We start from the raw sequence: 15251 nt of genomic DNA, 5'->3' as shown, positions 1-15251 counted from the left end.
GAGGATGCCATCAAAGTCACAGTTGTGTGTCTGAGCATTCCAATTACTGCTTTTGCCTACTTAAGGAACATTGAGATATAACCTTATTACTTTCTTTTGCATTTTCTGGCAGAAAATACCATCTAAGAACTGAGTAAAATGATTTTAGGTAGAGGAGGCACAAGAGTGAAGGAGTGGTGTAGAATAGACTATATGAGGTAGAGAGGATGAGAGAAATAGTAATTTGATATGATATAGGTTTGCATGAGGGATTGTTGAAAATTTAAGGGAATATGCAAAATGTAGAAAATAGACCTTTAGTGTATCAACAGGGATTTGATATGCACATGAGTGGGGGGAACAAGCAATGTTTTGTTTTGCTTTTTGCTTTTCGCCCTAAACCCAAAACATTGACAAATTGGTGATCTATGAATAGAATAAGATTCAGGTAAGGATGTCTAAATCACAAGATTCTAAGCTCCATAGGAATTTAATTGAGGGATCATGAGATAGGTCCCTAACAGTAGGTGAAGAGTGTTCAAATAACTAGGGGTTGTGGATAATGAAAGAAGTAAACGTTGTTAGGAACTATTTGGCAATTGAGCTGTAAAGGAAGTTTAGAATTCTTAGAGGTAGAGTAGAATAGAGTAGAATAGAATTTCAGAAATAGGGGCCACTTGGGCAAAGGTTCATATATGGGAGGTGAAACATTACATAATAGAAATAGTTAAATTTTCAATTTGACTAGAATGATGATTGCATGAAGACAATATGAAATTCCTGAAAGGCAGCTGGAAGCCAAATTGTGGACCTGGAGTTTGTATTTTATCCAGGTAGAATAGGAAACCATCAAAGTCTTTTGGAACAGTGGTATGGTCAGTCTGTTATTTTAAGAACATTAATTCAGTGTGGAGGATAGATTAGAAAATAAAGATATTTTGATGATATTCTGTGACTTAAAGAAGGTATTGCAAAACTAACTGGATAGCTGAATATGAGCTATGTTAGAAATAGGATTCCCATATAGCATAATGGAAAAAAATATCCGAAAGGTAGCAGGCCAAGCACAGAGCAAGACAATGGCATTTCTGCAGCATTGGATAAGTGAGCCACCAATGGCCACACAGAGTTCTTAGCTGTGTATGCTCAACCAATGATCAATATATATGCTCAATCCTCCCACTGATTGTGTATATTGGTGGGAAACTGAACACCAGATCAATCTTTTTTCCTGTTCTTTTATTGCTATGTTGGGTCCATTAAATGAATTTGCTTTGAGCTAAAAGTATCCTTTGGATGACCAATAAAGATAATTATGCAGGGGAAAAATAACAAAATATCTATATTGGTAGAGTTTGTGAGCCATAGTTTGGAGAGGATTTTGACCCACAAAGTATCTAGAATCTGGGGCAGCAAACTGGGGTCCTATGTGTGCAAGTGAGGCATGTGTAGAGTGGCCTTGGGTACTATATGAAAATTTATGTTTTAAAATTTACATGACCATGCCTTTTACCATATAATTTTTTACCGGCATACTCTGTAACATCTTATAAATGCTTTAAGCATGGTACATGTATTTTTATGTTAAATAACACCCAGGATTATGTGGTGTGCACAATCTATTGTTCAGCCAAGCTTGCCTGACCAACTGATGGATAAGGAAAGGATAAAAGTGAAAGAAAGCCAATCCCTTAATCACCCCCTGTGATTTTCATTCTGTGACCTCAGCTTTACTAGACCTGTCCATGCACTTATTAAGGGGATTAAATCAGATGCTTCCAATGAGTTTCAGGTGAAGCAAGCTGCTCACAATATTGTTTCAAAGCTAGTTTTCTTCCATTTGGTTCTTTTCAATATTCTGCTTTAAGTCCAATGAACTGAAGAGGATCCAAGGGACCAAAATAGAAAAATTAAGGGAAGTTAATATCTTACTATAGTTAATAAAAGTATTAAATCTCTGAGTGTAATAGTATGTTTTATATCTTTTTAATAGTAATCTGACTTGGATTTTGTTGGAACTATTTTTAATCTATCAACATCTTAAATTTCTAAATTTTGCAGGCTAAATGAACTGATAATTTAATCTTTTTTTTTTTCTTTGTAATTCTAGGTCTCTGCAATCTACTTTGATTCTTTACTTTAACACAATTTGTATTAGGAAATTGGCATTTACCTAAAGTAACATTTTGGAAAAGTCCTTCAAAAAGGGAAGGGGACCCCATGGAACTTTTAATTTGAGTTAATTTTAAGAACTCTTGTTCACTAGCCCATAACAATATCCAAGTTACGCCAGCTTTGCAGACTGTTAAATTGAGCTACGTGGGGCCATTTCATCTGATCTAGAGGCTCAGGCATTTCAGTGTTCCTAAGTCAGCAGTGTGGTAATAGGAGCTTGCAATGCAGCTAGCAAGAAGAGAAAACAAATGACTATAAATAATGTAGTGAACAAATGAAAGGAGTGTGTTTTCTCTCTCATAGCTGTAGGCCAAAGTCCATGTCCAGGCCATCCATCCATTTACCAATTAGTGAATACTTGCCAGTGCTCTTGTGTTAACCTAAAGAGAACTGAGCTGATCTTTGAGAAATTTTCAGGCTTCATTCTAAATATTAAGTCACCAATTTTTCTGTTCAACAGAAGAAATCGATTATGAACATTGTAATGCATTAAAGAAAAAAGATAGGTCTCAGTTGACTCCAAACTTTATTAAAATGGTTTTGAAACACATTACATAGTAAAAGTATTGACATAAAAAAGAGGGTGGGCAACAAAAAGTGTTTCAAAAGAAGAACATTGTATTTATTCAAAACAATAAATATTTCATATATAATAGCTATAATTTTACAGATTAAAATAGACTTTTCATCATGGTTTTAAGATTGTAAGTATACATTGGAATTATAGATTTTTATGTAGACAAGGAAAGTTACAGTTGTCATACCCTTTAAGGAGCTTTAACAAATCACATATTGGACTCATGGATCCTTTGTTGTTTTTTTTTTATTATTATTATTATTATCCTGCAAATTCATATAACTTGAAACAGCAGAAAAACAAGAATGTAGAAAAGATAGATTAGGTCTGCAACAGACATTATAAACCAGTCAATATCCATTTGAATGGATATTGCATGACTGTGACTTCTTTCATGGTCCTCCATACCCTAGAGGTAACATGTTCACAAGAAACAACTCCTATTTTGAGACTTGAAGGCATTTTTGAATGTACTTAATTAAAATGCTATTCACCTGATATGACACTATAGATTTATATATAAAGGAATAACTTAGGTGTTGCAGATTTAAATGTAACATCCTCAAATCATCATTACAATAGGAATATAAGTAATGGGAATAAGTAAAGTTCAAAATTTTTTGAGGAAAGGTAACTAGGTAGCACAGCAGATAGTGTTGGGCCTGGAGTTGGTAAGACCTGGGCTCAAATCTGGTCTCAGACACTTCCTAACAATGTGTTCCTGGGAAAGTCACTTAACCAAGATTGCATAGCCCTTGTCATTTTTTTGCCTTAGAATTGATACTGAGACAGAATATAAGGGTTTAAAAATACTGCAGAGTTTTTAATTCAAAACAAACAAACTTCCTGCTGGATTTTTATTAGTTCTATTAGTAACAAGTGTTTTCTTTCTTCCTTTTTTTCTTCTTCCTGATTTTTCCTATAAGGGATGGGGAGGTGGGAGGAAAAGAAAATAAATAGTTGTTGTTGGAAAATAAAATAAAATAAACTTTACAAAATGGATTAAATGTATATATGCACATATTACATACATGTATAATATTTGCATACACATTAAAACTCAATCAGGTATACTCTGACCTTACTAACCAACTAATCAACATTTATTTAAAACTGTTTAAGTGAATGTGTTAATCCATTTTTATTTTCTTTATTTTCAGATAATGACACATAGTATTGAGTATACCCACTATATTAACACCCTTGGATATTGCTTGTCATGGAGAACTTCTACACTTACTAACTTGGAAAATAAAATTGAAACTTATCATGAAAACCAATTCTATCTAGTGGAAAATAAGTTCCTTGAGGGCATGAACTGTTTGTGTATAAAAATGATAAATAAAAAACCCTTTCTAAGCATGGTGGTGGTGTTTATTCAAGTAATATTTTGGATAAACTGGCTAGAAAGAATCAGCAAAACCTGTCATCTAAGATAGTGAAGTAATTATAAGACAGGAAAAAAATAGTACATTCCTTAATTTAATCACTAATGAAAGTGGGTCTTTATGCTGACTTTATGAACTCATTACAACCAGAAAATCTCTAGGGCATCACAATGTTCAGGGAGAGAGATAGAGAATTCGCTTTATTGCCCAAGGCTACCCCCTAATTTTTGGTCAAGTAACTTAAAAGCCATGATTCAGGATATACTACATTTACTCATACTGATACTGCACTAGTAAGGATTAAAAAACAGTTTCTATTTTTATGATTTTATATTGACATAGCTGTATTAATATTTTGTATTAGATATATATGTAAACCATTTAGTACTCAAATATCTAGTTTTAATAAGAGATGCATATAAGCTATTTATAACATGTGATATGCTTCATGATTTGGGGCAGACAATATATTATTATATAAATAAATGTCTATGATTATAACTTAAGGGACATTGGCACATTTTTCAGTTTAAAAATTGAGCAAATTAAATATTCTTATTTAGTGGTAAATTCTATTTTCTAAGTTATTTTTAACAAGACATTAAAGCAAAGCTAAAAATCTATGATTTAATAAAAATGACTGCTATGAAACTAGGTCAGACACTTTATGATAGCTTTCCTTAGACCAGAGTTTCATATTTTCCTTCCTTCCTTTTAAATGCTAAATATAAAAGGAGTCTTTTATTAAGTTGGTACAGTCTATTACTGTGTCTGTCTTCAATGTGCCTCCAGAATTATGATTGCATTGTTATAGAAATGATATTCCTCCATCAATACAAATTGATACCTTTTCTACAACTTGTAGTCTTAACAAATTGTTTAGAAGGATAAGGAAATATCTCCATGTCAAATGCAAAGTATGTGGTTATGTGGCAAAGGGGATTTTTAAACCCAGGTTCTTGTTTTGTTTTTAATCCTGAGACCATTTATCTATTCTTCTATGCTGTCTCTTATTTCATTGCTATTTTTCAGAGTCCTTTTCTCTCCTAAACACATATATCCCAGCCCTTAAATGCAATATTTCTTACCCCTTATTTCGTGTTATTGAATGATTGCCTTCTCACTTCAACTAAGTTAAGGTATTCTAGTTAATAGAGTTCCCTTAACCTTAAATGTCCCTAACATTAAACATACAGAAGACTGTGATTTATAAAATGAAGACAAACTACACTTATCATTATGGGTTACTCTTACTTTTTGTCATATTGATAAATATTCATTAAGCACCATATATACATACCTGCCTAAGTAAACAATTTCAGGGCAGCTGGATGGCCCAGTGGATAGAACACTGGGCTTGGAATCAAGAAGACTTATCATCACGAGTTGAAATCCTCCTGTAGATGCTTACTAGCTGTGTGATCCTGGATCAATTGTTTATCTCTGTTTGCCTTAGTTCCTCCTCTACAAAATGAGTTGGAGAAAACTCCAAATGGGATCACAAAAAGTTGAACATATTTGAAAAGCAATAATATATAATTAAATTATAAGTGATGAAATTAAAAATCTTCATCATGTCAAGATAAAAATATTTTTCAAATAAATTTGGTTACAGGATGCTTTTTGGTATTGGCATATGTTGACAGAATCTGTAAATTTTAATTGTAAGGTTGAAGGGCACAGACAGCTAGATGTTTCAGTGGATGGAACTTTGGACCTGAAGTGAGGAAGATTCAAGTTCACTTACTAGTTGTGTGATCCTAGGCAAATTATCTAATCTCTGCCTGCCTCAGTTCCCAAATCTCTAAGATTGGAATAATAATAGCACTGTGCCCAAAGGTAGTTGTGAGGATAATTTGAGGAAATATCTGTAAAGCACTTCATAAAACTTTAAGTACTATGTAATTTCTACATATTTTTATCACCATCGTGATAAAGTTGGATGGTGGGGAAAATTTGGAAGGAAATAGAGGTTTATAAACATATGTACTTAAAGATTCTTCAATCATGAGTTCACATTTAATTTTAACATAGAAAATTTGACCAGAAGTTAGCTTATCAATAAACATTTATTAAGCACCTTCTATATGCCAGACACTATGCTCAAAGCTGGGAATTTATGAAAGTCAAAGCACTGTTCCTGTCTCAAGAAGTTCAAAAACCAATGGGAAGAGACAACATGTGAAGACCATTGCACGAACTAGAAATATATAATTTGGAGATAATCAACTAAATCAGTTATTGGTTTACTATAGAAAATGGATTTTTACTGAAAGTTAGAGGAAGCCAAGAAGACAGAATTAAAAGGGCAAAGGATTAAAGGAAAGGGGGACAACCAGTGAACATGCTTAAATTTGAGAAATGGAATGTATTGTTCAAGTATCAGCAAATAATCCTGTATGACTGGATTTCATGGTATATAAGGGCTGAGGAAAGTGTAAGAAGTCTGATAATAGTTTTGTGATTTTCCCTCTGCTATATTTGGCATTATGTAAGCAAGATTGAAGGTGGGTAGTAGTATGAGAGCTGAGAATTAACAGGACACTACATATATATGGGGTAAAAAGGCAAATGATTCAAGAGAAGAGAAGAGGGAAGAGTTGAACTAGTTCATTATTGTGTCAAGATGAGAAAGGGAGGAGAGAGTACACAGTACAGGATTGATGGACTGGGAATGAAGTTAGGAGTCAAAGGAATGGTGGTCAAGACACTCCTTCTCCAGCTGTCTCTGGTTCCTGGGATGTTTTCCCTCTTCCATTCTGATTACAGATCTCCGTGACATAGTTTAGTCCCAACTAAAATCTCACCTTCTCTAAGAAGCCTTCCCCAACTGGTCTTAATTGTACCATTTAAACTCTAATAATTTCCTTTTTATTCTGTGTGGGATATTTGGAGTGTTTAATGAGATCCAGCACCCCTAATTGTGACAATTGGTGGAGCCCTTTTCAAGGTTGCTTATCCACCTTATCTGTCCACCTTTCACCCAACTCTCCACTATGGATCTCCAAGAAGCTGTAGCATGTGCAATGGAATGTGACATAAGACATGTTGAACACACACACACACATACTTGCACTTACACATGCATTCATGCAAAATAGTCCTTGGAAAGATTTATGTGAAGTGATGGAAAGTGAAGTGAGCTGAGCCAGGAGAATATTGTATAATGCATGATGCTCAACTGTGAATGAATTACCTGCCATCTTGGGGAAGAGGTGGAAGAGTTGGAGGAGTTGGAAGAGAAAACATAGCTCACAAAATGTCAGAAACTGATTTTTTAAAATTGTATTGACATGTAAAAACATAAAAATGACAAAGTATAAATAAAAACATCAAAGGAATAGCAAGAGCTACACCTTAGTCAACCTGTCTCGCCAGGTAGACCAAGCCACTTCACGAGTAAATGCCAAGCTTCAAATCAATCAGTGAGTTAATGGGATATCTATACCAAGCATGTAAAGACTACCTCTGGTAGAATGGGCAGTACAGAAAAATTTATTTCAATGGCTCTGAAGAAGGCTAAAGCAAATGTTGTGTAGTGCTTAGAGCTTCATCAGATATTGAAGATGCCAAGGTCATCCATTGCATTTCAGGCCATTGCTGGTCATTCTGACTTGTTTTTCCACTGGACTTTGATGACTGGAAAAGAGAATAAAAATGATAACTTTGTTCAAATCTGCTTCACTTAAAAACAATTAATGTGAGAGTCAAGATATCATCCATGATGTCACTGGTTCGCTTCTAAAACAAAGGATAAACAACCTTTATTCAGTGTATAAAATTATGTGTGTGTGTGTATGTGTGATTTATTTGCATTCTGTCTCCCCAATTAGACTGTACTCTCCTTAAAGCATAGCTTGTCTTTTCCTTCTTTTTATCTTAACAATACTTAAAGTAGTGCCTGCCACAAAGAAGTCCTTAATAAATATTAATAGATTCACTGATCATAAAGCAATAGGAATCATGTAAAGCCAATCAATTTTTATTAGAAAAGGAAATTTCAGAATTTATAAACATGGAAGTATAATATTTATCAGTAATGGTAATAGTAAGAGTGTGATCATATGTGTGTGTAACTGAGATACAGTGGAAGACTAGGCCATGAAAAATGAGCAAGTTGAGGAACTGGGAATTACAAATATTTGAGAGAGTACATTGATATTCCCAAGGATCAAATCATTCTTATAGATTCCTATTCAAATTATTTGAAGCGACAGGGTTCACGCTATACTGTTTGGAATTTGCTAGATTAGAACAATTACTTAAATATCTTAACATGTTTTGTCATTTTGTTATGAACTAAATCAACCTGCTAGACATATTTGGCATTCTTTTTTAAAATTAATTTTTAGTTAACATACATTTTTATTTCCCTCTAAATCCCAATCCCCTAAACTAGGAAAGAAAAACAAAACAAAACTTTTTTGATAAATATACATTGGCAAGCAAAAGAAATCTCTCATCGACCAGGTTTAAAATTTTGTGGCTTATTCTGCATGTTTTAATCCATTGCCACTCTCTAAGAAATGGATATAGTATTAAACATCAGATTTTCTCTCCTTGAAGACATTTCCAATGTGGCATAGTTCTTATTCTTATGTGATTGAAAATTAATTGAACTTATTTAATCTTTCTGGGGAGATTAATGAGATTCAGGAAACCTGAAACGCAGCATAAATTCTGCCACTTTACTCATGTGACCTCTCCAAGATTCACTTTCCTTTTTTTTTTTTTTGAAATGGAGTTGGATTACATGATATAAAATTTCTCCTTCTCCTCCTTCTTTTACTACTTCTCTTCCTTCTCCACCTCCTTTTCCTCTGTATTAGGCAATTTTAAAAGTATTATAAAATTGCTTAATTACTCCTTTTAATTTGTCTTTTCACTGTTCCTTCAAAAATAACACTCATTTACTTTAAAGGTATATTTCCTATCTTTAGTTTCCCAGTCTGATCTCTTTAAAATTGGACTATTTTTGAAAAGCTCTCCTTGGTGATTTGGCCAGTTTTCAATTTTCATCTATTCTAGATAATTGAAAAAGGTTTATTGTAAAGAGTTTTTATGTAGTAAAAGTGACGACTGATATTCTTTCATTAAGCTTTCATGATATACTGTGATTAAAATGTTGATTTAGATGGCCATTCTTGACTTTTGAAGAAACTTTTTAATTGTTGCGTACTCTAAATTATTGAAAAGCATGTCATGAAAATTCTGTAAATGAGAATGTACTCTTTGTAAGTCAAAGAAAATGCATCAGAGAGAATTATTAGCTAACAAAGTGGGGGGAAGTAATCCATTATGCAAATAAAAGATATGAAAGGACTAGGTCATTATTATCTTATCTAATTTTAGTTCTACAATCTCATTCAACCACTTTTTGCAGAAAATACTTCAGGAAACATTCACATATTTTTCAATAGAATACAGTTTTCTTTATAAACTGAATATCATCACACTCGCATTTCCAATTTATGGATGATAATAGACTGTAAGTGGACAGTCCTCAATTATATGTTCATAGTTTGTTTTCATTCCCAGAAGAATTGGAAGTAAATCTCCAATGGATGAGGTTTTCTTCCATTATCCATATGAAATAAACTTGACTTATTGAGCACTGTACTAGCAATTTACACATTGTAATGACCAAAATTGTGACTGCTCACTGAGGATTCCCATGACAGTCACAGCTGGGTCCCCTGAACAGCCAACTCCATTTAATTTCTGTCCTCTGTCCTAGAAATAAATGTTCCAGTACTTCTAACTTAGAACCTCTGGGATTTTCCTTAAGTTTGAGGTTAAAGAGAAGTAGCTATGTAAAAATCTTCACTACTAAAGTAATTTTAGAAGCTAAAGAGGAGAAGGCAGTGTGATGATGCAAATTGGAAGCTAGAATGATACATATTCCCTTTCCCCAGAAGACATAATTAGGAGAGCAGGGGGAAAAAAGAACTGCCAGAATTAGGAAGATGAGACTATAACTGCTGAAGAAATAGGCTTGGCTATTTAAAATTTATCTTTTATTAGGTAACTAACAAAGCATGTTCCAGTCCTCTGGTCCACTGAAATCCTCCAAGCCCATTAGCCCCTTCCCAAAAGTCACTGGGCAAAAATGAGCTGATCTACCATTGCTCCCCAAAGTCCACAAGACCTTTTCATATACCTTCTTTTTTTATCACATGGATTCCTTGGTCCTCTGCTTTGAAATTAATATATTGTTGTCTTTTGTAATTATGATGTGAGCTCCTTGAGAGCAGGATTCATCTTGATTTTCTGTTTTGTTTTGTTTCAGGCTTGGGATATAGTAAACATTTAGCAAAATCTTAGAGATCTTATTCAGAAACATAATATTTTTGTCATGACCTTATTTTCACTAAATATTTTCATTTTAAAATATAAGTTCTATTTCCCTTAAATATTTATGTTCAGTTAATAATTTTGTTCAATTAAAAAAATTGGCAGGTCTGCTGTCCAGTAGTTACTCCAATATTAATTTGCTTTAAAAATTCTGAAATTCATTTAAATCCATTTATTCAAAAACATTTATTTATTAAAATATTTAGTAGATGTTTAATAGTGAACATTGCTATATGCTGGGGGAAGAAAATATTTAGGTAAAATAAACTCCCTGGTTTCATTTCAGGGCCAGATATAATTTCTAAGATCTCATAGCACTTTCTACTTTTCTTTTGCTAGCATCATATTTTGCCTTATATTATAGTAACTATTCGTGAATCTTATCTAAAAGGAGGGGTGGGTTGAAGAAGGATGTGTTAAACTAAAAGAATGAAGAAGAACATTACAGTGAAAGAATTTTAAGAAAATGGCATATCATGTAGGCATTGAAGCAAGAAATTTTTATCACAGGAAATAAACAGACCAACTTATTTGAAGTGTAGAGTTTATAAAAGCAAGTCATGAAAAATAAAGCTGGAAATGAACTGGGACAAAATAATGAAGAATTTTGTGTTTTAAACCAAAGAAACTGAATTTTGCTCAGTAAGTAATAGGCAGCCAATGACATATTTTTTTGAGCTGAGAAGTATTGGGATTATAATTGGGTTTTAGAAAGATTACTTAGGTGACAGTGTAAGACATAGTAGAACAGAGAGATCATAGATAATGATGCCAGTTAGGATATTACTAGAACTGTACTAGAACTAGAACTAAAATAGGATGGTAACCATTTGAATGGAGCATATACTGACTTTGATAAAGTAGAAGTTACAAACTGTTTTGTCCCACAGTTTGTGAAGTGACAAGACAGAGAAATTAATATGACTCGGGATTTTATAGTCTGCAAGATAGAAAGGTGTGTGTGATTAAAGATAAAGATAAGGGCAAATGACATTTAAAGAAAAAGTGAGCTCAGATGAAGGAAAATATATTAGCAACCATCAACTTACACATAGCAGTGTTTCATAAAGAATGACCTACAAAGATTTGGCCAGTCTTCCTCAGCTTATTAATGTCATGTCAATATTTCATAAGTAGTATGATCATCTATTTCTATTCTAATCAGCAGCTACATATATCTGCCCAATGCATTTGTATTCAGATTAATTTAGCACTCATTGATAAATTATTGGGTAAATATTCCGAAGTTTTGTAAATTTTGTGTGAGCTCTGATTTTATATCTTCCAAAATATATTGTAAAGTTCTTAAATGTAGAAACCATAATTTCTATTTATTTAGTTTTTCCTGAACCTTTCTCTATACATTATTAATCATATATAAATGTTATTATTCTGCCATCATACACTGAGAATCCAGATAGCTTTGTTCTTTCTATTCTTGACATCATTTTCAGACATTGCTTAGCCCATACGGAGTTTTCTTTCCTTTGCCTCCTTCCTAAATGCACAATATATTACTAAATTATCTACTATAAGATTTCCTAATCCAGAGTCCAAGGACTTTTTCGGTTTATGGTAGATTTCATGGGGTCTGTGAACTTTAATGGGGACAAAAGGACATTTTTGTTTCTACCAAAATCTAACAGATATTTAGCATTTCTTTCAATTATGAATGCAGGGAATAAAGAATATTAACATTGTCAGTACCTGTAACTTTTCTGCCAAATGAAATATTTTCAGATCACATTACAATTACTGTAGATATAACAAAATATATTTGAAACCCATCACTGCTTTGAGATAACTGGTTAGTAGATTCACTATTAGATATATCACTATATGACTCTACCATAATTAAAATAATTTAGTTGTATTTCATTATCATTGATTTTTATGCATTTAATTGTGCATTTTAAAATATTATGATGAAAAGAGATCCATAAGCTTTTATCAGACTGCCACAGAAGTCCATGATGCAAAGGATGTTAAAAACCTGAGATTTGTTATATTAATGATTCTATTTCAACTTGTTAATTTTAAATCCTCATGCTGCAGAAGCTATAGGGGAAAAAAAGAGAGTAAATGGACTTGTATTGTTACACTAAATGAGCCCAGCACGTCTACAGTCTAGAAAGAAGTAACTCAATCTTTAATACTACCTGTGCAAACTAAATCAGACCCACAAAACTCCATGAACTTGCATTGCTTCATCTGAACAATGAAATATTTACACTACATTTCCAGAATTTTATTCAGTATCATAGAATCAAATAGTATGGAAGGAAACCTATCATAGCAAGCATACCCCAAATTGATCTTTTTGGTTCTGGCTGATCCTGTTAACTGGTTTTCGACTCTTGTGCATAACTGCCTGGCTAATTGAGCCTATTTTGGCTCAGCAATAAAGGACATGCATACTTTTAAACAATAAAATTTTGCTGTTGTAAAGGAATTGTTTGTTTTCTCTGAAAGAAGAAAAAAGGAGTCAATAGATCTTTCGAAATGAGAGAGTTCTCTCTACCTGCAAATCTCTAATTAGTTTCATGCAGATTTGAGACTGATTCAAGGCAACCAGACCTAATTGTTCATCTGCCTTCCTTTCTTCTTTCCTTCCTTTTTCCTTCCTCCCTTTCTCTCTGTTTCTTTTACAGGAAATAAATGTCTATTCAATATATGACTTATACTGCAACTGGAGTAGATTCTGTCCTAGATATCTGTCTTCTCATCATGGATATAGCTTGCTATATGACCAGTGCCTTGCTTCCATTGGTGAATTCCTGTCAAGTATTTCCATTTGAAGTTGTTTCTGGGCTAGCCTTGGTTCAGTTCTTTCCTAATAACACTCCTGACTCTCTGGATTTTCCAACTGTCTCCTTTTCTCTCCCCTCTTGATTTTTAACTCCCCTTTATGTCTTTGCTGAGTAGAATGTAAAGTCTATGCTTTTTAGCTCTGTTTTATATCTCTAGTGTTTTTATTTAAATTCTCAGTGCTTGCCGCATTTATTAAGCACAGAATGAGTGCTTAATAAATGCCTCTTCTATCTATCATATCTTTATCTACATTGAGTATCTTTTTATTCTTCTCTTTGGGAAGACCTAGATATGAATCCCGGCAATATTTCTGTTATTGGCAAATATTTATGTGATCTGACAATTTCAAATCGCTGTTATTCTATATCTCTCTACTCGTACTTGTCTAAATTCCTTAAGAAAGCTGTTTATGTTTGTTCCCTCTGTTGTTTTTCCCCCCTCTTATTCTCTTCTTAACCCTCAGAAATCTAGCTTTTGATTCTTTCATTCAACTGAAAACTCTCTCTCCAAAGTCACTAATGATTTCTTAATTGACAGTCTCAACAGGTTTTTTTTTGTTGTTGTTGTTTGTTTGTTTGTTTCTTTTATTCTTTCTTTCCTAAAACCTACTTTTCTGGTCCTGACAGCCCAGAGGCAGCAGGGCTTCGAGGCCCAGGAGCCCTGCTTGAGAAGAAGGGTTCCTATCCAGGGTCCTTTCCCTCGGATCCTAGATCCAAGTCACTTGCGGTGCTCATCCTTTTCTGAGAAGAGGGACCTAGCTGATCCCTACTCACAGCTGAGATATCCAAGAGGAAGGTCAACTCTGCAGAGGGGGAACTAAGAGAGCAGCGCAAGAGGAGGTCAGTAATATTATCAGCTAAACCAGTTCTTGCATAGGTTGAACCTAAGCCCAAAAAGACAACAAGGAAGGATAAATGTGAGGACAAAAAACGTTCACACAAAAGGAAAAAATGGAGCAAAAGGAAAACAAGCACAAGGGACTAACCAAGAAGAAGATGACTTACCTGCAGCAAATGGAGAAACTAAAAATGTAGAGGTCCAAGTCTCTAATTCTGCAGGAGAGAAAGAAACCAAATCTGAATAACATCTTAATACCAAGTCTTTTGACAATTGTCCCTGTTACCTTCCTTCTTATCCAATTCAAAGGAATATTTTTATCAACTATTTTGTAAATACCAGTTTTTTAGTAGCTCTAGAAATACATTTTTTAAGGAGGCAATCCCACCCCATTCATTGCATTGTTGTTTTAGAACATTTAGATAAATGTAAGCCAATCTAAAGTGGCTATATTTAGAATCCTACTTAAAGAGATGAAATCACATAATGGTTAGTGATTTGGTGTTTTGTTTTGTTTTAATATGGCCAGAAATTAATAGAATGTTGATTAGTAAGGTGTTCACTGTCCTATGCATAGGGTAAACATTCCATAGACAGTTTTTACATCATTAAATGAAGCATAGGTGGCCATTTGGAATTTTGACCATGAAGATCTTATTTGAATTCATCTTTTTTTCATACCTTCTATGATCCATCAACCCTGATCTTCTTGCTGTATCTTACACATAAAATAGCATCTTCAGTATCCATGTATTTTCTCTGGTTGAATTTCATGCATGGAATGTTCTCTCTATACCCTCCCCTCTACCTAATAGATGTTTTCAAGACTAATGGCCTACTGATTTCATCTTCATAGAATCTATGTGATATGTCCCTTACTACCAGTCTAGTGCAGGCTCAAGGATCAGGAAGAATCATCTGGGCCTGCAAGAATTATTAGGTCTGAAGAACAGTTCAAATCTAGCCTCAGGTACTTAGTAGCCGTGTGACCCTGGACAACTTACTATAACCCTGATTGCCTCAGTTTCCTCTTTTGTAAAATGAGCTCGGGAAGGAAATGACCACCACTGCATAATCTTTATTGAGAAAACTTCAAAAAGACTCAATAAGAACACAACATGACTGCCTCT

The 15251-nt window shown here is 33.7% G+C and overlaps 1 pseudogene; it reads left to right on the top strand.

Annotated features, from left to right (window-relative positions):
* The first annotated feature begins 1010 nt into the window (after positions 1-1010).
* Positions 1011-14368, top strand: LOC123241858 (annotated as a pseudogene).
* Positions 14369-15251: the final 883 nt, after the last annotated feature.

The sequence above is a fragment of the Gracilinanus agilis genome, chromosome 3, assembly GCF_016433145.1.
Source record: "Gracilinanus agilis isolate LMUSP501 chromosome 3, AgileGrace, whole genome shotgun sequence".
Lineage (NCBI taxonomy): Eukaryota > Metazoa > Chordata > Mammalia > Didelphimorphia > Didelphidae > Gracilinanus > Gracilinanus agilis.
Note: the sequence above shows the minus strand (reverse complement) of the source record. Positions and strands in the feature narration are given on the sequence as shown.